This window comes from Schistocerca piceifrons, chromosome 8, assembly GCF_021461385.2.
Source record: "Schistocerca piceifrons isolate TAMUIC-IGC-003096 chromosome 8, iqSchPice1.1, whole genome shotgun sequence".
NCBI classification, from domain to species: domain Eukaryota; kingdom Metazoa; phylum Arthropoda; class Insecta; order Orthoptera; family Acrididae; genus Schistocerca; species Schistocerca piceifrons.
In genome coordinates, this window is record NC_060145.1 from 453,319,547 (window position 1) to 453,342,350 (window position 22,804).

Consider the following 22,804-nt stretch of genomic DNA (forward strand, 5'->3'; position numbering starts at 1 on the left):
GGAACGCGGTGCCACGTTGCTTCCAGGGCGATGCACTGTAACTAGACGCAGCATTGACTTCCGCCGAGAAATCGACCATTTCATGCACGGCATGGTGGGAAAACAATTCTGAAATTAGAACTTCTTAGTGAGGCTGCGGTGGCGAGTATTCCTGTATGCCTCGGTGGCGCAGTGGGCTGCGCGTGTCATTATCTTAAGGGCGTACGTTCTATCCTCAACTCAGCCATCTCATTTTCTCTCCACGACGGTGAAAGGCACAGCATAGCTTTTGCGAGGTAAGGCCGTATTTGCCGTTTATTACCACCTAGGCTACTTTGCGTCAACGTGTGTTTGTTTCCAGTTATTACTAATTACAGTTTTGCTAGTTGCACTCGAGACTGAAAGCGATGTTTGCCTAGTATGACTTGCGCGCTTTGGGAGTGAGTAAGCGGGATCGTGGTGGCGGACAGAGTTCAGCGTTGGCGCCAGATTCGGCCCTAAAGTTGCGTGGAGGAGAAGTATTTCTGGACGCATACACACGTAGTGGATCGTTGAGGTATGTCCGGTATGGTTTAGTGGCTAGGATACCTGGCTTTCACCCAGGAGGCCCGGGTTCGATTCCCGGTACCTGAACGTGAATTTTCGGGGCTGAGATGAGAAAACTTCTCACGGCCGTTTTTCGTCTTCGTGGAGCTGCTGCTCTGGGTTCCAGGTATAAGGTGAGAGAAAGTCAAGAAAAAGAGATACATCCTCACGTTAATGGCGTGGCCGTTTTGAAGGGAGAGGAGACGGTTTTGCGGTTTTGGACTGCTGATGCGACAGTGTTGCATTGCCCGTTAGCTCAGTGGGCTATAGCGTCGTGCTAGTAACGCGTAGGTCATGGGTTCCATCCCTCCACGGGCCATTCCATTTTCTCCCCTAATAGGAAATGCTGTCTCCTGCGAGACTCTGCCAGGCAGATTCTAAATGATGTGCACATCCAGCTAGAAGTCTGAACGTTTCGCTAAGGGGTTGCCAACGGCCAGCTCACTTTCGATTAATGAAGTTAAGCAGACGTTTGCGTGGTTAGTGAGTGGATGGGTGATCGTCCGGGAACTGTGCGTGCTATTGGACCCTTTCATTTCAACCCCCCCCCCCCTCCTCCTCTTGTGCTACAGTGTTGACGTGCTATGATGCCTCCCTAAGCAATTTAAATTACGTTAACGAACATATGATCCAAAATTTAACTAGGCTGTTTGCAAAAAGAGCGCAAGGAAAGTGCAAGAACGACTTTGGCAATAACAGAACCGTACGAATCAACAGATAATTTCTCAAATGTGTAGATAACACTGTGGCGAAGCAGTGAGATTTCCGAAATTTGTAAATGAAAGTTTAGCTTTTCGTATTGAAAAGGAAATGTACTCTTGATTACCTTATTTCTCGCAGCCGATTGTCGTACTTCTCCTGTCATATCGGCCCCACCGCCGAGCGGCAGCGAGCGGCAGTCGAGCAAAGTCGGGCCAAGTCGACACACGATGAAGTGAAATCAATCCACTTAGCTGGAACGAGGCAGGAGACGAGGAGATACTACCTGTGCCGCGACACGTGGCAATTTCGAGGATCGAATGGTCTTGAACACATACTATTGCGCTACGCAAAAATGACAAATCCTCCTGCGGTCGCCAGGAATCGAACCCGGATTAACTGCTTGGGAAGAAACCATGCTGACCGTTACACCACCACCGCATTGCGCTGCATTCTTCCTGTGTCGCGGTGCGTTGCCGCCCCTGCTGCCACCAGAGGCTCAAGCGACCCTGCTGCAGGCCCTCTGCCCTCCAGCACATCGGAACGCGGTGCCACGTTGCTTCCAGGGCGATGCACTGTAACTAGACGCAGCATTGACTTCCGCCGAGAAATCGACCATTTCATGCACGGCATGGTGGGAAAACAATTCTGAAATTAGAACTTCTTAGTGAGGCTGCGGTGGCGAGTATTCCTGTATGCCTCGGTGGCGCAGTGGGCTGCGCGTGTCATTATCTTAAGGGCGTACGTTCTATCCTCAACTCAGCCATCTCATTTTCTCTCCACGACGGTGAAAGGCACAGCATAGCTTTTGCGAGGTAAGGCCGTATTTGCCGTTTATTACCACCTAGGCTACTTTGCGTCAACGTGTGTTTGTTTCCAGTTATTACTAATTACAGTTTTGCTAGTTGCACTCGAGACTGAAAGCGATGTTTGCCTAGTATGACTTGCGCGCTTTGGGAGTGAGTAAGCGGGATCGTGGTGGCGGACAGAGTTCAGCGTTGGCGCCACATTCGGCCCTAAAGTTGCGTGGAGGAGAAGTATTTCTGGACGCATACACACGTAGTGGATCGTTGAGGTATGTCCGGTATGGTTTAGTGGCTAGGATACCTGGCTTTCACCCAGGAGGCCCGGGTTCGATTCCCGGTACCTGAACGTGAATTTTCGGGGCTGAGATGAGAAAACTTCTCACGGCCGTTTTTCGTCTTCGTGGAGCTGCTGCTCTGGGTTCCAGGTATAAGGTGAGAGAAAGTCAAGAAAAAGAGATACATCCTCACGTTAATGGCGGGGCCGTTTTGAAGGGAGAGGAGACGGGATTGCGGTTTTGGACTGCTGATGCGACAGTGTTGCATTGCCCGTTAGCTCAGTGGGCTATAGCGTCGTGCTAGTAACGCGTAGGTCATGGGTTCCATCCCTCCACGGGCCATTCCATTTTCTCCCCTAATAGGAAATGCTGTCCCCTGCGAGACTCTGCCAGGCAGATTCTAAATGATGTGCACATCCAGCTAGAAGTCTGAACGTTTCGCTAAGGGGTTGCCAACGGCCAGCTCACTTTCGATTAATGAAGTTAAGCAGACGTTTGCGTGGTTAGTGAGTGGATGGGTGATCGTCCGGGAACTGTGCGTGCTATTGGACCCTTTCATTTCAACCCCCCCCTCCTCCTCTTGTGCTACAGTGTTGACGTGCTATGATGCCTCCCTAAGCAATTTAAATTACGTTAACGAACATATGATCCAAAATTTAACTAGGCTGTTTGCAAAAAGAGCGCAAGGAAAGTGCAAGGACGACTTTGGCAATAACAGAACCATACCAATCAACAGATAATTTCTCAAATGTGTAGATAACACTGTGGCGAAGCAGTGAGATTTCCGAAATTTCTAAATGAAAGTTTAGCTTTTCGTATTGAAAAGGAAAAGTACTCTTGATTACCTTATTTCTCGCAGCCGATTGTCGTACTTCTCCTGTCATATCGGCCCCACCGCCGAGCGGCAGCGAGCGGCAATCGAGCAAAGTCGGGCCAAGTCGACACACGATGAAGTGAAATCAATCCACTTAGCTGGAACGAGGCAGGAGACGAGGAGATACTACCTGTGCCGCGACACGTGGCAATTTCGAGGATCGAATGGTCTTGAACACATACTATTGCGCTACGCAAAAATGACAAATCCTCCTGCGGTCGCCAGGAATCGAACCCGGATTAACTGCTTGGGAAGAAACCATGCTGACCGTTACACCACCACCGCATTGCGCTGCATTCTTCCTGTGTCGCGGTGCGTTGCCGCCCCTGCTGCCACCAGAGGCTCAAGCGACCCTGCTGCAGGCCCTCTGCCCTCCAGCACATCGGAACGCGGTGCCACGTTGCTTCCAGGGCGATGCACTGTAACTAGACGCAGCATTGACTTCCGCCGAGAAATCGACCATTTCATGCACGGCATGGTGGGAAAACAATTCTGAAATTAGAACTTCTTAGTGAGGCTGCGGTGGCGAGTATTCCTGTATGCCTCGGTGGCGCAGTGGGCTGCGCGTGTCATTATCTTAAGGGCGTACGTTCTATCCTCAACTCAGCCATCTCATTTTCTCTCCACGACGGTGAAAGGCACAGCATAGCTTTTGCGAGGTAAGGCCGTATTTGCCGTTTATTACCACCTAGGCTACTTTGCGTCAACGTGTGTTTGTTTCCAGTTATTACTAATTACAGTTTTGCTAGTTGCACTCGAGACTGAAAGCGATGTTTGCCTAGTATGACTTGCGCGCTTTGGGAGTGAGTAAGCGGGATCGTGGTGGCGGACAGAGTTCAGCGTTGGCGCCACATTCGGCCCTAAAGTTGCGTGGAGGAGAAGTATTTCTGGACGCATACACACGTAGTGGATCGTTGAGGTATGTCCGGTATGGTTTAGTGGCTAGGATACCTGGCTTTCACCCAGGAGGCCCGGGTTCGATTCCCGGTACCTGAACGTGAATTTTCGGGGCTGAGATGAGAAAACTTCTCACGGCCGTTTTTCGTCTTCGTGGAGCTGCTGCTCTGGGTTCCAGGTATAAGGTGAGAGAAAGTCAAGAAAAAGAGATACATCCTCACGTTAATGGCGGGGCCGTTTTGAAGGGAGAGGAGACGGGATTGCGGTTTTGGACTGCTGATGCGACAGTGTTGCATTGCCCGTTAGCTCAGTGGGCTATAGCGTCGTGCTAGTAACGCGTAGGTCATGGGTTCCATCCCTCCACGGGCCATTCCATTTTCTCCCCTAATAGGAAATGCTGTCCCCTGCGAGACTCTGCCAGGCAGATTCTAAATGATGTGCACATCCAGCTAGAAGTCTGAACGTTTCGCTAAGGGGTTGCCAACGGCCAGCTCACTTTCGATTAATGAAGTTAAGCAGACGTTTGCGTGGTTAGTGAGTGGATGGGTGATCGTCCGGGAACTGTGCGTGCTATTGGACCCTTTCATTTCAACCCCCCCCCTCCTCCTCTTGTGCTACAGTGTTGACGTGCTATGATGCCTCCCTAAGCAATTTAAATTACGTTAACGAACATATGATCCAAAATTTAACTAGGCTGTTTGCAAAAAGAGCGCAAGGAAAGTGCAAGGACGACTTTGGCAATAACAGAACCATACCAATCAACAGATAATTTCTCAAATGTGTAGATAACACTGTGGCGAAGCAGTGAGATTTCCGAAATTTCTAAATGAAAGTTTAGCTTTTCGTATTGAAAAGGAAAAGTACTCTTGATTACCTTATTTCTCGCAGCCGATTGTCGTACTTCTCCTGTCATATCGGCCCCACCGCCGAGCGGCAGCGAGCGGCAATCGAGCAAAGTCGGGCCAAGTCGACACACGATGAAGTGAAATCAATCCACTTAGCTGGAACGAGGCAGGAGACGAGGAGATACTACCTGTGCCGCGACACGTGGCAATTTCGAGGATCGAATGGTCTTGAACACATACTATTGCGCTACGCAAAAATGACAAATCCTCCTGCGGTCGCCAGGAATCGAACCCGGATTAACTGCTTGGGAAGAAACCATGCTGACCGTTACACCACCACCGCATTGCGCTGCATTCTTCCTGTGTCGCGGTGCGTTGCCGCCCCTGCTGCCACCAGAGGCTCAAGCGACCCTGCTGCAGGCCCTCTGCCCTCCAGCACATCGGAACGCGGTGCCACGTTGCTTCCAGGGCGATGCACTGTAACTAGACGCAGCATTGACTTCCGCCGAGAAATCGACCATTTCATGCACGGCATGGTGGGAAAACAATTCTGAAATTAGAACTTCTTAGTGAGGCTGCGGTGGCGAGTATTCCTGTATGCCTCGGTGGCGCAGTGGGCTGCGCGTGTCATTATCTTAAGGGCGTACGTTCTATCCTCAACTCAGCCATCTCATTTTCTCTCCACGACGGTGAAAGGCACAGCATAGCTTTTGCGAGGTAAGGCCGTATTTGCCGTTTATTACCACCTAGGCTACTTTGCGTCAACGTGTGTTTGTTTCCAGTTATTACTAATTACAGTTTTGCTAGTTGCACTCGAGACTGAAAGCGATGTTTGCCTAGTATGACTTGCGCGCTTTGGGAGTGAGTAAGCGGGATCGTGGTGGCGGACAGAGTTCAGCGTTGGCGCCACATTCGGCCCTAAAGTTGCGTGGAGGAGAAGTATTTCTGGACGCATACACACGTAGTGGATCGTTGAGGTATGTCCGGTATGGTTTAGTGGCTAGGATACCTGGCTTTCACCCAGGAGGCCCGGGTTCGATTCCCGGTACCTGAACGTGAATTTTCGGGGCTGAGATGAGAAAACTTCTCACGGCCGTTTTTCGTCTTCGTGGAGCTGCTGCTCTGGGTTCCAGGTATAAGGTGAGAGAAAGTCAAGAAAAAGAGATACATCCTCACGTTAATGGCGGGGCCGTTTTGAAGGGAGAGGAGACGGGATTGCGGTTTTGGACTGCTGATGCGACAGTGTTGCATTGCCCGTTAGCTCAGTGGGCTATAGCGTCGTGCTAGTAACGCGTAGGTCATGGGTTCCATCCCTCCACGGGCCATTCCATTTTCTCCCCTAATAGGAAATGCTGTCCCCTGCGAGACTCTGCCAGGCAGATTCTAAATGATGTGCACATCCAGCTAGAAGTCTGAACGTTTCGCTAAGGGGTTGCCAACGGCCAGCTCACTTTCGATTAATGAAGTTAAGCAGACGTTTGCGTGGTTAGTGAGTGGATGGGTGATCGTCCGGGAACTGTGCGTGCTATTGGACCCTTTCATTTCAACCCCCCCCTCCTCCTCTTGTGCTACAGTGTTGACGTGCTATGATGCCTCCCTAAGCAATTTAAATTACGTTAACGAACATATGATCCAAAATTTAACTAGGCTGTTTGCAAAAAGAGCGCAAGGAAAGTGCAAGGACGACTTTGGCAATAACAGAACCATACCAATCAACAGATAATTTCTCAAATGTGTAGATAACACTGTGGCGAAGCAGTGAGATTTCCGAAATTTCTAAATGAAAGTTTAGCTTTTCGTATTGAAAAGGAAAAGTACTCTTGATTACCTTATTTCTCGCAGCCGATTGTCGTACTTCTCCTGTCATATCGGCCCCACCGCCGAGCGGCAGCGAGCGGCAATCGAGCAAAGTCGGGCCAAGTCGACACACGATGAAGTGAAATCAATCCACTTAGCTGGAACGAGGCAGGAGACGAGGAGATACTACCTGTGCCGCGACACGTGGCAATTTCGAGGATCGAATGGTCTTGAACACATACTATTGCGCTACGCAAAAATGACAAATCCTCCTGCGGTCGCCAGGAATCGAACCCGGATTAACTGCTTGGGAAGAAACCATGCTGACCGTTACACCACCACCGCATTGCGCTGCATTCTTCCTGTGTCGCGGTGCGTTGCCGCCCCTGCTGCCACCAGAGGCTCAAGCGACCCTGCTGCAGGCCCTCTGCCCTCCAGCACATCGGAACGCGGTGCCACGTTGCTTCCAGGGCGATGCACTGTAACTAGACGCAGCATTGACTTCCGCCGAGAAATCGACCATTTCATGCACGGCATGGTGGGAAAACAATTCTGAAATTAGAACTTCTTAGTGAGGCTGCGGTGGCGAGTATTCCTGTATGCCTCGGTGGCGCAGTGGGCTGCGCGTGTCATTATCTTAAGGGCGTACGTTCTATCCTCAACTCAGCCATCTCATTTTCTCTCCACGACGGTGAAAGGCACAGCATAGCTTTTGCGAGGTAAGGCCGTATTTGCCGTTTATTACCACCTAGGCTACTTTGCGTCAACGTGTGTTTGTTTCCAGTTATTACTAATTACAGTTTTGCTAGTTGCACTCGAGACTGAAAGCGATGTTTGCCTAGTATGACTTGCGCGCTTTGGGAGTGAGTAAGCGGGATCGTGGTGGCGGACAGAGTTCAGCGTTGGCGCCACATTCGGCCCTAATGTTGCGTGGAGGAGAAGTATTTCTGGACGCATACACACGTAGTGGATCGTTGAGGTATGTCCGGTATGGTTTAGTGGCTAGGATACCTGGCTTTCACCCAGGAGGCCCGGGTTCGATTCCCGGTACCTGAACGTGAATTTTCGGGGCTGAGATGAGAAAACTTCTCACGGCCGTTTTTCGTCTTCGTGGAGCTGCTGCTCTGGGTTCCAGGTATAAGGTGAGAGAAAGTCAAGAAAAAGAGATACATCCTCACGTTAATGGCGGGTCCGTTTTGAAGGGAGAGGAGACGGTTTTGCGGTTTTGGACTGCTGATGCGACAGTGTTGCATTGCCCGTTAGCTCAGTGGGCTATAGCGTCGTGCTAGTAACGCGTAGGTCATGGGTTCCATCCCTCCACGGGCCATTCCATTTTCTCCCCTAATAGGAAATGCTGTCTCCTGCGAGACTCTGCCAGGCAGATTCTAAATGATGTGCACATCCAGCTAGAAGTCTGAACGTTTCGCTAAGGGGTTGCCAACGGCCAGCTCACTTTCGATTAATGAAGTTAAGCAGACGTTTGCGTGGTTAGTGAGTGGATGGGTGATCGTCCGGGAACTGTGCGTGCTATTGGACCCTTTCATTTCAACCCCCCCCCTCCTCCTCTTGTGCTACAGTGTTGACGTGCTATGATGCCTCCCTAAGCAATTTAAATTACGTTAACGAACATATGATCCAAAATTTAACTAGGCTGTTTGCAAAAAGAGCGCAAGGAAAGTGCAAGAACGACTTTGGCAATAACAGAACCGTACGAATCAACAGATAATTTCTCAAATGTGTAGATAACACTGTGGCGAAGCAGTGAGATTTCCGAAATTTGTAAATGAAAGTTTAGCTTTTCGTATTGAAAAGGAAATGTACTCTTGATTACCTTATTTCTCGCAGCCGATTGTCGTACTTCTCCTGTCATATCGGCCCCACCGCCGAGCGGCAGCGAGCGGCAGGCGAGCAAAGTCGGGCCAAGTCGACACACGATGAAGTGAAATCAATCCACTTAGCTGGAACGAGGCAGGAGACGAGGAGATACTACCTGTGCCGCGACACGTGGCAATTTCGAGGATCGAATGGTCTTGAACACATACTATTGCGCTACGCAAAAATGACAAATCCTCCTGCGGTCGCCAGGAATCGAACCCGGATTAACTGCTTGGGAAGAAACCATGCTGACCGTTACACCACCACCGCATTGCGCTGCATTCTTCCTGTGTCGCGGTGCGTTGCCGCCCCTGCTGCCACCAGAGGCTCAAGCGACCCTGCTGCAGGCCCTCTGCCCTCCAGCACATCGGAACGCGGTGCCACGTTGCTTCCAGGGCGATGCACTGTAACTAGACGCAGCATTGACTTCCGCCGAGAAATCGACCATTTCATGCACGGCATGGTGGGAAAACAATTCTGAAATTAGAACTTCTTAGTGAGGCTGCGGTGGCGAGTATTCCTGTATGCCTCGGTGGCGCAGTGGGCTGCGCGTGTCATTATCTTAAGGGCGTACGTTCTATCCTCAACTCAGCCATCTCATTTTCTCTCCACGACGGTGAAAGGCACAGCATAGCTTTTGCGAGGTAAGGCCGTATTTGCCGTTTATTACCACCTAGGCTACTTTGCGTCAACGTGTGTTTGTTTCCAGTTATTACTAATTACAGTTTTGCTAGTTGCACTCGAGACTGAAAGCGATGTTTGCCTAGTATGACTTGCGCGCTTTGGGAGTGAGTAAGCGGGATCGTGGTGGCGGACAGAGTTCAGCGTTGGCGCCACATTCGGCCCTAAAGTTGCGTGGAGGAGAAGTATTTCTGGACGCATACACACGTAGTGGATCGTTGAGGTATGTCCGGTATGGTTTAGTGGCTAGGATACCTGGCTTTCACCCAGGAGGCCCGGGTTCGATTCCCGGTACCTGAACGTGAATTTTCGGGGCTGAGATGAGAAAACTTCTCACGGCCGTTTTTCGTCTTCGTGGAGCTGCTGCTCTGGGTTCCAGGTATAAGGTGAGAGAAAGTCAAGAAAAAGAGATACATCCTCACGTTAATGGCGGGGCCGTTTTGAAGGGAGAGGAGACGGGATTGCGGTTTTGGACTGCTGATGCGACAGTGTTGCATTGCCCGTTAGCTCAGTGGGCTATAGCGTCGTGCTAGTAACGCGTAGGTCATGGGTTCCATCCCTCCACGGGCCATTCCATTTTCTCCCCTAATAGGAAATGCTGTCCCCTGCGAGACTCTGCCAGGCAGATTCTAAATGATGTGCACATCCAGCTAGAAGTCTGAACGTTTCGCTAAGGGGTTGCCAACGGCCAGCTCACTTTCGATTAATGAAGTTAAGCAGACGTTTGCGTGGTTAGTGAGTGGATGGGTGATCGTCCGGGAACTGTGCGTGCTATTGGACCCTTTCATTTCAACCCCCCCCTCCTCCTCTTGTGCTACAGTGTTGACGTGCTATGATGCCTCCCTAAGCAATTTAAATTACGTTAACGAACATATGATCCAAAATTTAACTAGGCTGTTTGCAAAAAGAGCGCAAGGAAAGTGCAAGGACGACTTTGGCAATAACAGAACCATACCAATCAACAGATAATTTCTCAAATGTGTAGATAACACTGTGGCGAAGCAGTGAGATTTCCGAAATTTCTAAATGAAAGTTTAGCTTTTCGTATTGAAAAGGAAAAGTACTCTTGATTACCTTATTTCTCGCAGCCGATTGTCGTACTTCTCCTGTCATATCGGCCCCACCGCCGAGCGGCAGCGAGCGGCAATCGAGCAAAGTCGGGCCAAGTCGACACACGATGAAGTGAAATCAATCCACTTAGCTGGAACGAGGCAGGAGACGAGGAGATACTACCTGTGCCGCGACACGTGGCAATTTCGAGGATCGAATGGTCTTGAACACATACTATTGCGCTACGCAAAAATGACAAACCCTCCTGCGGTCGCCAGGAATCGAACCCGGATTAACTGCTTGGGAAGAAACCATGCTGACCGTTACACCACCACCGCATTGCGCTGCATTCTTCCTGTGTCGCGGTGCGTTGCCGCCCCTGCTGCCACCAGAGGCTCAAGCGACCCTGCTGCAGGCCCTCTGCCCTCCAGCACATCGGAACGCGGTGCCACGTTGCTTCCAGGGCGATGCACTGTAACTAGACGCAGCATTGACTTCCGCCGAGAAATCGACCATTTCATGCACGGCATGGTGGGAAAACAATTCTGAAATTAGAACTTCTTAGTGAGGCTGCGGTGGCGAGTATTCCTGTATGCCTCGGTGGCGCAGTGGGCTGCGCGTGTCATTATCTTAAGGGCGTACGTTCTATCCTCAACTCAGCCATCTCATTTTCTCTCCACGACGGTGAAAGGCACAGCATAGCTTTTGCGAGGTAAGGCCGTATTTGCCGTTTATTACCACCTAGGCTACTTTGCGTCAACGTGTGTTTGTTTCCAGTTATTACTAATTACAGTTTTGCTAGTTGCACTCGAGACTGAAAGCGATGTTTGCCTAGTATGACTTGCGCGCTTTGGGAGTGAGTAAGCGGGATCGTGGTGGCGGACAGAGTTCAGCGTTGGCGCCACATTCGGCCCTAAAGTTGCGTGGAGGAGAAGTATTTCTGGACGCATACACACGTAGTGGATCGTTGAGGTATGTCCGGTATGGTTTAGTGGCTAGGATACCTGGCTTTCACCCAGGAGGCCCGGGTTCGATTCCCGGTACCTGAACGTGAATTTTCGGGGCTGAGATGAGAAAACTTCTCACGGCCGTTTTTCGTCTTCGTGGAGCTGCTGCTCTGGGTTCCAGGTATAAGGTGAGAGAAAGTCAAGAAAAAGAGATACATCCTCACGTTAATGGCGGGGCCGTTTTGAAGGGAGAGGAGACGGGATTGCGGTTTTGGACTGCTGATGCGACAGTGTTGCATTGCCCGTTAGCTCAGTGGGCTATAGCGTCGTGCTAGTAACGCGTAGGTCATGGGTTCCATCCCTCCACGGGCCATTCCATTTTCTCCCCTAATAGGAAATGCTGTCCCCTGCGAGACTCTGCCAGGCAGATTCTAAATGATGTGCACATCCAGCTAGAAGTCTGAACGTTTCGCTAAGGGGTTGCCAACGGCCAGCTCACTTTCGATTAATGAAGTTAAGCAGACGTTTGCGTGGTTAGTGAGTGGATGGGTGATCGTCCGGGAACTGTGCGTGCTATTGGACCCTTTCATTTCAACCCCCCCCTCCTCCTCTTGTGCTACAGTGTTGACGTGCTATGATGCCTCCCTAAGCAATTTAAATTACGTTAACGAACATATGATCCAAAATTTAACTAGGCTGTTTGCAAAAAGAGCGCAAGGAAAGTGCAAGGACGACTTTGGCAATAACAGAACCATACCAATCAACAGATAATTTCTCAAATGTGTAGATAACACTGTGGCGAAGCAGTGAGATTTCCGAAATTTCTAAATGAAAGTTTAGCTTTTCGTATTGAAAAGGAAAAGTACTCTTGATTACCTTATTTCTCGCAGCCGATTGTCGTACTTCTCCTGTCATATCGGCCCCACCGCCGAGCGGCAGCGAGCGGCAATCGAGCAAAGTCGGGCCAAGTCGACACACGATGAAGTGAAATCAATCCACTTAGCTGGAACGAGGCAGGAGACGAGGAGATACTACCTGTGCCGCGACACGTGGCAATTTCGAGGATCGAATGGTCTTGAACACATACTATTGCGCTACGCAAAAATGACAAACCCTCCTGCGGTCGCCAGGAATCGAACCCGGATTAACTGCTTGGGAAGAAACCATGCTGACCGTTACACCACCACCGCATTGCGCTGCATTCTTCCTGTGTCGCGGTGCGTTGCCGCCCCTGCTGCCACCAGAGGCTCAAGCGACCCTGCTGCAGGCCCTCTGCCCTCCAGCACATCGGAACGCGGTGCCACGTTGCTTCCAGGGCGATGCACTGTAACTAGACGCAGCATTGACTTCCGCCGAGAAATCGACCATTTCATGCACGGCATGGTGGGAAAACAATTCTGAAATTAGAACTTCTTAGTGAGGCTGCGGTGGCGAGTATTCCTGTATGCCTCGGTGGCGCAGTGGGCTGCGCGTGTCATTATCTTAAGGGCGTACGTTCTATCCTCAACTCAGCCATCTCATTTTCTCTCCACGACGGTGAAAGGCACAGCATAGCTTTTGCGAGGTAAGGCCGTATTTGCCGTTTATTACCACCTAGGCTACTTTGCGTCAACGTGTGTTTGTTTCCAGTTATTACTAATTACAGTTTTGCTAGTTGCACTCGAGACTGAAAGCGATGTTTGCCTAGTATGACTTGCGCGCTTTGGGAGTGAGTAAGCGGGATCGTGGTGGCGGACAGAGTTCAGCGTTGGCGCCACATTCGGCCCTAAAGTTGCGTGGAGGAGAAGTATTTCTGGACGCATACACACGTAGTGGATCGTTGAGGTATGTCCGGTATGGTTTAGTGGCTAGGATACCTGGCTTTCACCCAGGAGGCCCGGGTTCGATTCCCGGTACCTGAACGTGAATTTTCGGGGCTGAGATGAGAAAACTTCTCACGGCCGTTTTTCGTCTTCGTGGAGCTGCTGCTCTGGGTTCCAGGTATAAGGTGAGAGAAAGTCAAGAAAAAGAGATACATCCTCACGTTAATGGCGTGGCCGTTTTGAAGGGAGAGGAGACGGTTTTGCGGTTTTGGACTGCTGATGCGACAGTGTTGCATTGCCCGTTAGCTCAGTGGGCTATAGCGTCGTGCTAGTAACGCGTAGGTCATGGGTTCCATCCCTCCACGGGCCATTCCATTTTCTCCCCTAATAGGAAATGCTGTCTCCTGCGAGACTCTGCCAGGCAGATTCTAAATGATGTGCACATCCAGCTAGAAGTCTGAACGTTTCGCTAAGGGGTTGCCAACGGCCAGCTCACTTTCGATTAATGAAGTTAAGCAGACGTTTGCGTGGTTAGTGAGTGGATGGGTGATCGTCCGGGAACTGTGCGTGCTATTGGACCCTTTCATTTCAACCCCCCCCCTCCTCCTCTTGTGCTACAGTGTTGACGTGCTATGATGCCTCCCTAAGCAATTTAAATTACGTTAACGAACATATGATCCAAAATTTAACTAGGCTGTTTGCAAAAAGAGCGCAAGGAAAGTGCAAGAACGACTTTGGCAATAACAGAACCGTACGAATCAACAGATAATTTCTCAAATGTGTAGATAACACTGTGGCGAAGCAGTGAGATTTCCGAAATTTGTAAATGAAAGTTTAGCTTTTCGTATTGAAAAGGAAATGTACTCTTGATTACCTTATTTCTCGCAGCCGATTGTCGTACTTCTCCTGTCATATCGGCCCCACCGCCGAGCGGCAGCGAGCGGCAGGCGAGCAAAGTCGGGCCAAGTCGACACACGATGAAGTGAAATCAATCCACTTAGCTGGAACGAGGCAGGAGACGAGGAGATACTACCTGTGCCGCGACACGTGGCAATTTCGAGGATCGAATGGTCTTGAACACATACTATTGCGCTACGCAAAAATGACAAATCCTCCTGCGGTCGCCAGGAATCGAACCCGGATTAACTGCTTGGGAAGAAACCATGCTGACCGTTACACCACCACCGCATTGCGCTGCATTCTTCCTGTGTCGCGGTGCGTTGCCGCCCCTGCTGCCACCAGAGGCTCAAGCGACCCTGCTGCAGGCCCTCTGCCCTCCAGCACATCGGAACGCGGTGCCACGTTGCTTCCAGGGCGATGCACTGTAACTAGACGCAGCATTGACTTCCGCCGAGAAATCGACCATTTCATGCACGGCATGGTGGGAAAACAATTCTGAAATTAGAACTTCTTAGTGAGGCTGCGGTGGCGAGTATTCCTGTATGCCTCGGTGGCGCAGTGGGCTGCGCGTGTCATTATCTTAAGGGCGTACGTTCTATCCTCAACTCAGCCATCTCATTTTCTCTCCACGACGGTGAAAGGCACAGCATAGCTTTTGCGAGGTAAGGCCGTATTTGCCGTTTATTACCACCTAGGCTACTTTGCGTCAACGTGTGTTTGTTTCCAGTTATTACTAATTACAGTTTTGCTAGTTGCACTCGAGACTGAAAGCGATGTTTGCCTAGTATGACTTGCGCGCTTTGGGAGTGAGTAAGCGGGATCGTGGTGGCGGACAGAGTTCAGCGTTGGCGCCACATTCGGCCCTAAAGTTGCGTGGAGGAGAAGTATTTCTGGACGCATACACACGTAGTGGATCGTTGAGGTATGTCCGGTATGGTTTAGTGGCTAGGATACCTGGCTTTCACCCAGGAGGCCCGGGTTCGATTCCCGGTACCTGAACGTGAATTTTCGGGGCTGAGATGAGAAAACTTCTCACGGCCGTTTTTCGTCTTCGTGGAGCTGCTGCTCTGGGTTCCAGGTATAAGGTGAGAGAAAGTCAAGAAAAAGAGATACATCCTCACGTTAATGGCGGGGCCGTTTTGAAGGGAGAGGAGACGGGATTGCGGTTTTGGACTGCTGATGCGACAGTGTTGCATTGCCCGTTAGCTCAGTGGGCTATAGCGTCGTGCTAGTAACGCGTAGGTCATGGGTTCCATCCCTCCACGGGCCATTCCATTTTCTCCCCTAATAGGAAATGCTGTCCCCTGCGAGACTCTGCCAGGCAGATTCTAAATGATGTGCACATCCAGCTAGAAGTCTGAACGTTTCGCTAAGGGGTTGCCAACGGCCAGCTCACTTTCGATTAATGAAGTTAAGCAGACGTTTGCGTGGTTAGTGAGTGGATGGGTGATCGTCCGGGAACTGTGCGTGCTATTGGACCCTTTCATTTCAACCCCCCCCCCTCCTCCTCTTGTGCTACAGTGTTGACGTGCTATGATGCCTCCCTAAGCAATTTAAATTACGTTAACGAACATATGATCCAAAATTTAACTAGGCTGTTTGCAAAAAGAGCGCAAGGAAAGTGCAAGGACGACTTTGGCAATAACAGAACCATACCAATCAACAGATAATTTCTCAAATGTGTAGATAACACTGTGGCGAAGCAGTGAGATTTCCGAAATTTCTAAATGAAAGTTTAGCTTTTCGTATTGAAAAGGAAAAGTACTCTTGATTACCTTATTTCTCGCAGCCGATTGTCGTACTTCTCCTGTCATATCGGCCCCACCGCCGAGCGGCAGCGAGCGGCAATCGAGCAAAGTCGGGCCAAGTCGACACACGATGAAGTGAAATCAATCCACTTAGCTGGAACGAGGCAGGAGACGAGGAGATACTACCTGTGCCGCGACACGTGGCAATTTCGAGGATCGAATGGTCTTGAACACATACTATTGCGCTACGCAAAAATGACAAATCCTCCTGCGGTCGCCAGGAATCGAACCCGGATTAACTGCTTGGGAAGAAACCATGCTGACCGTTACACCACCACCGCATTGCGCTGCATTCTTCCTGTGTCGCGGTGCGTTGCCGCCCCTGCTGCCACCAGAGGCTCAAGCGACCCTGCTGCAGGCCCTCTGCCCTCCAGCACATCGGAACGCGGTGCCACGTTGCTTCCAGGGCGATGCACTGTAACTAGACGCAGCATTGACTTCCGCCGAGAAATCGACCATTTCATGCACGGCATGGTGGGAAAACAATTCTGAAATTAGAACTTCTTAGTGAGGCTGCGGTGGCGAGTATTCCTGTATGCCTCGGTGGCGCAGTGGGCTGCGCGTGTCATTATCTTAAGGGCGTACGTTCTATCCTCAACTCAGCCATCTCATTTTCTCTCCACGACGGTGAAAGGCACAGCATAGCTTTTGCGAGGTAAGGCCGTATTTGCCGTTTATTACCACCTAGGCTACTTTGCGTCAACGTGTGTTTGTTTCCAGTTATTACTAATTACAGTTTTGCTAGTTGCACTCGAGACTGAAAGCGATGTTTGCCTAGTATGACTTGCGCGCTTTGGGAGTGAGTAAGCGGGATCGTGGTGGCGGACAGAGTTCAGCGTTGGCGCCACATTCGGCCCTAAAGTTGCGTGGAGGAGAAGTATTTCTGGACGCATACACACGTAGTGGATCGTTGAGGTATGTCCGGTATGGTTTAGTGGCTAGGATACCTGGCTTTCACCCAGGAGGCCCGGGTTCGATTCCCGGTACCTGAACGTGAATTTTCGGGGCTGAGATGAGAAAACTTCTCACGGCCGTTTTTCGTCTTCGTGGAGCTGCTGCTCTGGGTTCCAGGTATAAGGTGAGAGAAAGTCAAGAAAAAGAGATACATCCTCACGTTAATGGCGGGGCCGTTTTGAAGGGAGAGGAGACGGGATTGCGGTTTTGGACTGCTGATGCGACAGTGTTGCATTGCCCGTTAGCTCAGTGGGCTATAGCGTCGTGCTAGTAACGCGTAGGTCATGGGTTCCATCCCTCCACGGGCCATTCCATTTTCTCCCCTAATAGGAAATGCTGTCCCCTGCGAGACTCTGCCAGGCAGATTCTAAATGATGTGCACATCCAGCTAGAAGTCTGAACGTTTCGCTAAGGGGTTGCCAACGGCCAGCTCACTTTCGATTAATGAAGTTAAGCAGACGTTTGCGTGGTTAGTGAGTGGATGGGTGATCGTCCGGGAACTGTGCGTGCTATTGGACCCTTTCATTTCAACCCCCCCCTCCTCCTCTTGTGCTACAGTGTTGACGTGCTATGATGCCTCCCTAAGCAATTTAAATTACGTTAACGAACATATGATCCAAAATTTAACTAGGCTGTTTGCAAAAAGAGCGCAAGGAAAGTGCAAGGACGACTTTGGCAATAACAGAACCATACCAATCAACAGATAATTTCTCAAATGTGTAGATAACACTGTGGCGAAGCAGTGAGATTTCCGAAATTTCTAAATGAAAGTTTAGCTTTTCGTATTGAAAAGGAAAAGTACTCTTGATTACCTTATTTCTCGCAGCCGATTGTCGTACTTCTCCTGTCATATCGGCCCCACCGCCGAGCGGCAGCGAGCGGCAATCGAGCAAAGTCGGGCCAAGTCGACACACGATGAAGTGAAATCAATCCACTTAGCTGGAACGAGGCAGGAGACGAGGAGATACTACCTGTGCCGCGACACGTGGCAATTTCGAGGATCGAATGGTCTTGAACACATACTATTGCGCTACGCAAAAATGACAAATCCTCCTGCGGTCGCCAGGAATCGAACCCGGATTAACTGCTTGGGAAGAAACCATGCTGACCGTTACACCACCACCGCATTGCGCTGCATTCTTCCTGTGTCGCGGTGCGTTGCCGCCCCTGCTGCCACCAGAGGCTCAAGCGACCCTGCTGCAGGCCCTCTGCCCTCCAGCACATCGGAACGCGGTGCCACGTTGCTTCCAGGGCGATGCACTGTAACTAGACGCAGCATTGACTTCCGCCGAGAAATCGACCATTTCATGCACGGCATGGTGGGAAAACAATTCTGAAATTAGAACTTCTTAGTGAGGCTGCGGTGGCGAGTATTCCTGTATGCCTCGGTGGCGCAGTGGGCTGCGCGTGTCATTATCTTAAGGGCGTACGTTCTATCCTCAACTCAGCCATCTCATTTTCTCTCCACGACGGTGAAAGGCACAGCATAGCTTTTGCGAGGTAAGGCCGTATTTGCCGTTTATTACCACCTAGGCTACTTTGCGTCAACGTGTGTTTGTTTCCAGTTATTACTAATTACAGTTTTGCTAGTTGCACTCGAGACTGAAAGCGATGTTTGCCTAGTATGACTTGCGCGCTTTGGGAGTGAGTAAGCGGGATCGTGGTGGCGGACAGAGTTCAGCGTTGGCGCCACATTCGGCCCTAAAGTTGCGTGGAGGAGAAGTATTTCTGGACGCATACACACGTAGTGGATCGTTGAGGTATGTCCGGTATGGTTTAGTGGCTAGGATACCTGGCTTTCACCCAGGAGGCCCGGGTTCGATTCCCGGTACCTGAACGTGAATTTTCGGGGCTGAGATGAGAAAACTTCTCACGGCCGTTTTTCGTCTTCGTGGAGCTGCTGCTCTGGGTTCCAGGTATAAGGTGAGAGAAAGTCAAGAAAAAGAGATACATCCTCACGTTAATGGCGGGGCCGTTTTGAAGGGAGAGGAGACGGGATTGCGGTTTTGGACTGCTGATGCGACAGTGTTGCATTGCCCGTTAGCTCAGTGGGCTATAGCGTCGTGCTAGTAACGCGTAGGTCATGGGTTCCATCCCTCCACGGGCCATTCCATTTTCTCCCCTAATAGGAAATGCTGTCCCCTGCGAGACTCTGCCAGGCAGATTCTAAATGATGTGCACATCCAGCTAGAAGTCTGAACGTTTCGCTAAGGGGTTGCCAACGGCCAGCTCACTTTCGATTAATGAAGTTAAGCAGACGTTTGCGTGGTTAGTGAGTGGATGGGTGATCGTCCGGGAACTGTGCGTGCTATTGGACCCTTTCATTTCAACCCCCCCCTCCTCCTCTTGTGCTACAGTGTTGACGTGCTATGATGCCTCCCTAAGCAATTTAAATTACGTTAACGAACATATGATCCAAAATTTAACTAGGCTGTTTGCAAAAAGAGCGCAAGGAAAGTGCAAGGACGACTTTGGCAATAACAGAACCATACCAATCAACAGATAATTTCTCAAATGTGTAGATAACACTGTGGCGAAGCAGTGAGATTTCCGAAATTTCTAAATGAAAGTTTAGCTTTTCGTATTGAAAAGGAAAAGTACTCTTGATTACCTTATTTCTCGCAGCCGATTGTCGTACTTCTCCTGTCATATCGGCCCCACCGCCGAGCGGCAGCGAGCGGCAATCGAGCAAAGTCGGGCCAAGTCGACACACGATGAAGTGAAATCAATCCACTTAGCTGGAACGAGGCAGGAGACGAGGAGATACTACCTGTGCCGCGACACGTGGCAATTTCGAGGATCGAATGGTCTTGAACACATACTATTGCGCTACGCAAAAATGACAAATCCTCCTGCGGTCGCCAGGAATCGAACACGGATTAACTGCTTGGGAAGAAACCATGCTGACCGTTACACCACCACCGCATTGCGCTGCATACTTCCTGTGTCGCGGTGCGTTGCCGCCCCTGCTGCCACCAGAGGCTCAAGCGACCCTGCTGCAGGCCCTCTGCCCTCCAGCACATCGGAACGCGGTGCCACGTTGCTTCCAGGGCGATGCACTGTAACTAGACGCAGCATTGACTTCCGCCGAGAAATCGACCATTTCATGCACGGCATGGTGGGAAAACAATTCTGAAATTAGAACTTCTTAGTGAGGCTGCGGTGGCGAGTATTCCTGTATGCCTCGGTGGCGCAGTGGGCTGCGCGTGTCATTATCTTAAGGGCGTACGTTCTATCCTCAACTCAGCCATCTCATTTTCTCTCCACGACGGTGAAAGGCACAGCATAGCTTTTGCGAGGTAAGGCCGTATTTGCCGTTTATTACCACCTAGGTTACTTTGCGTCAACGTGTGTTTGTTTCCAGTTATTACTAATTACAGTTTTGCTAGTTGCACTCGAGACTGAAAGCGATGTTTGCCTAGTATGACTTGCGCGCTTTGGGAGTGAGTAAGCGGGATCGTGGTGGCGGACAGAGTTCAGCGTTGGCGCCACATTCGGCCCTAAAGTTGCGTGGAGGAGAAGTATTTCTGGACGCATACACACGTAGTGGATCGTTGAGGTATGTCCGGTATGGTTTAGTGGCTAGGATACCTGGCTTTCACCCAGGAGGCCCGGGTTCGATTCCCGGTACCTGAACGTGAATTTTCGGGGCTGAGATGAGAAAACTTCTCACGGCCGTTTTTCGTCTTCGTGGAGCTGCTGCTCTGGGTTCCAGGTATAAGGTGAGAGAAAGTCAAGAAAAAGAGATACATCCTCACGTTAATGGCGGGGCCGTTTTGAAGGGAGAGGAGACGGGATTGCGGTTTTGGACTGCTGATGCGACAGTGTTGCATTGCCCGTTAGCTCAGTGGGCTATAGCGTCGTGCTAGTAACGCGTAGGTCATGGGTTCCATCCCTCCACGGGCCATTCCATTTTCTCCCCTAATAGGAAATGCTGTCCCCTGCGAGACTCTGCCAGGCAGATTCTAAATGATGTGCACATCCAGCTAGAAGTCTGAACGTTTCGCTAAGGGGTTGCCAACGGCCAGCTCACTTTCGATTAATGAAGTTAAGCAGACGTTTGCGTGGTTAGTGAGTGGATGGGTGATCGTCCGGGAACTGTGCGTGCTATTGGACCCTTTCATTTCAACCCCCCCCTCCTCCTCTTGTGCTACAGTGTTGACGTGCTATGATGCCTCCCTAAGCAATTTAAATTACGTTAACGAACATATGATCCAAAATTTAACTAGGCTGTTTGCAAAAAGAGCGCAAGGAAAGTGCAAGGACGACTTTGGCAATAACAGAACCATACCAATCAACAGATAATTTCTCAAATGTGTAGATAACACTGTGGCGAAGCAGTGAGATTTCCGAAATTTCTAAATGAAAGTTTAGCTTTTCGTATTGAAAAGGAAAAGTACTCTTGATTACCTTATTTCTCGCAGCCGATTGTCGTACTTCTCCTGTCATATCGGCCCCACCGCCGAGCGGCAGCGAGCGGCAATCGAGCAAAGTCGGGCCAAGTCGACACACGATGAAGTGAAATCAATCCACTTAGCTGGAACGAGGCAGGAGACGAGGAGATACTACCTGTGCCGCGACACGTGGCAATTTCGAGGATCGAATGGTCTTGAACACATACTATTGCGCTACGCAAAAATGACAAATCCTCCTGCGGTCGCCAGGAATCGAACCCGGATTAACTGCTTGGGAAGAAACCATGCTGACCGTTACACCACCACCGCATTGCGCTGCATTCTTCCTGTGTCGTGGTGCGTTGCCGCCCCTGCTGCCACCAGAGGCTCAAGCGACCCTGCTGCAGGCCCTCTGCCCTCCAGCACATCGGAACGCGGTGCCACGTTGCTTCCAGGGCGATGCACTGTAACTAGACGCAGCATTGACTTCCGCCGAGAAATCGACCATTTCATGCACGGCATGGTGGGAAAACAATTCTGAAATTAGAACTTCTTAGTGAGGCTGCGGTGGCGAGTATTCCTGTATGCCTCGGTGGCTCAGTGGGCTGCGCGTGTCATTATCTTAAGGGCGTACGTTCTATCCTCAACTCAGCCATCTCATTTTCTCTCCACGACGGTGAAAGGCACAGCATAGCTTTTGCGAGGTAAGGCCGTATTTGCCGTTTATTACCACCTAGGCTACTTTGCGTCAACGTGTGTTTGTTTCCAGTTATTACTAATTACAGTTTTGCTAGTTGCACTCGAGACTGAAAGCGATGTTTGCCTAGTATGACTTGCGCGCTTTGGGAGTGAGTAAGCGGGATCGTGGTGGCGGACAGAGTTCAGCGTTGGCGCCACATTCGGCCCTAAAGTTGCGTGGAGGAGAAGTATTTCTGGACGCATACACACGTAGTGGATCGTTGAGGTATGTCCGGTATGGTTTAGTGGCTAGGATACCTGGCTTTCACCCAGGAGGCCCGGGTTCGATTCCCGGTACCTGAACGTGAATTTTCGGGGCTGAGATGAGAAAACTTCTCACGGCCGTTTTTCGTCTTCGTGGAGCTGCTGCTCTGGGTTCCAGGTATAAGGTGAGAGAAAGTCAAGAAAAAGAGATACATCCTCACGTTAATGGCGTGGCCGTTTTGAAGGGAGAGGAGACGGTTTTGCGGTTTTGGACTGCTGATGCGACAGTGTTGCATTGCCCGTTAGCTCAGTGGGCTATAGCGTCGTGCTAGTAACGCGTAGGTCATGGGTTCCATCCCTCCACGGGCCATTCCATTTTCTCCCCTAATAGGAAATGCTGTCTCCTGCGAGACTCTGCCAGGCAGATTCTAAATGATGTGCACATCCAGCTAGAAGTCTGAACGTTTCGCTAAGGGGTTGCCAACGGCCAGCTCACTTTCGATTAATGAAGTTAAGCAGACGTTTGCGTGGTTAGTGAGTGGATGGGTGATCGTCCGGGAACTGTGCGTGCTATTGGACCCTTTCATTTCAACCCCCCCCCCCTCCTCCTCTTGTGCTACAGTGTTGACGTGCTATGATGCCTCCCTAAGCAATTTAAATTACGTTAACGAACATATGATCCAAAATTTAACTA

The 22,804-nt window shown here is 50.5% G+C and overlaps 13 non-coding genes across 13 annotated transcripts; all 13 read left to right on the forward strand.

Annotated features, from left to right (window-relative positions):
• The first annotated feature begins 540 nt into the window (after positions 1–540).
• Trnae-uuc lies at positions 541–612 on the forward strand. Its single transcript has one exon. It is a non-coding gene; the product is annotated as a tRNA-Glu (tRNA).
• A 1,731-nt stretch (positions 613–2,343) lies between these two features.
• Trnae-uuc lies at positions 2,344–2,415 on the forward strand. The gene has a single exon. It is a non-coding gene; the product is annotated as a tRNA-Glu (tRNA).
• A 1,727-nt stretch (positions 2,416–4,142) lies between these two features.
• On the forward strand, positions 4,143–4,214 carry Trnae-uuc. The gene has a single exon. It is a non-coding gene; the product is annotated as a tRNA-Glu (tRNA).
• Positions 4,215–5,942: 1,728 nt separating this feature from the next.
• Trnae-uuc lies at positions 5,943–6,014 on the forward strand. Its single transcript has one exon. It is a non-coding gene; the product is annotated as a tRNA-Glu (tRNA).
• A 1,727-nt stretch (positions 6,015–7,741) lies between these two features.
• Positions 7,742–7,813, forward strand: Trnae-uuc. Its single transcript has one exon. It is a non-coding gene; the product is annotated as a tRNA-Glu (tRNA).
• A 1,728-nt stretch (positions 7,814–9,541) lies between these two features.
• On the forward strand, positions 9,542–9,613 carry Trnae-uuc. The gene has a single exon. It is a non-coding gene; the product is annotated as a tRNA-Glu (tRNA).
• A 1,727-nt stretch (positions 9,614–11,340) lies between these two features.
• On the forward strand, positions 11,341–11,412 carry Trnae-uuc. The gene has a single exon. It is a non-coding gene; the product is annotated as a tRNA-Glu (tRNA).
• A 1,727-nt stretch (positions 11,413–13,139) lies between these two features.
• Trnae-uuc lies at positions 13,140–13,211 on the forward strand. Its single transcript has one exon. It is a non-coding gene; the product is annotated as a tRNA-Glu (tRNA).
• Positions 13,212–14,939: 1,728 nt separating this feature from the next.
• Trnae-uuc lies at positions 14,940–15,011 on the forward strand. Its single transcript has one exon. It is a non-coding gene; the product is annotated as a tRNA-Glu (tRNA).
• Positions 15,012–16,740: 1,729 nt separating this feature from the next.
• Positions 16,741–16,812, forward strand: Trnae-uuc. Its single transcript has one exon. It is a non-coding gene; the product is annotated as a tRNA-Glu (tRNA).
• A 1,727-nt stretch (positions 16,813–18,539) lies between these two features.
• Trnae-uuc lies at positions 18,540–18,611 on the forward strand. The gene has a single exon. It is a non-coding gene; the product is annotated as a tRNA-Glu (tRNA).
• Positions 18,612–20,338: 1,727 nt separating this feature from the next.
• On the forward strand, positions 20,339–20,410 carry Trnae-uuc. Its single transcript has one exon. It is a non-coding gene; the product is annotated as a tRNA-Glu (tRNA).
• Positions 20,411–22,137: 1,727 nt separating this feature from the next.
• Trnae-uuc lies at positions 22,138–22,209 on the forward strand. Its single transcript has one exon. It is a non-coding gene; the product is annotated as a tRNA-Glu (tRNA).
• Positions 22,210–22,804: the final 595 nt, after the last annotated feature.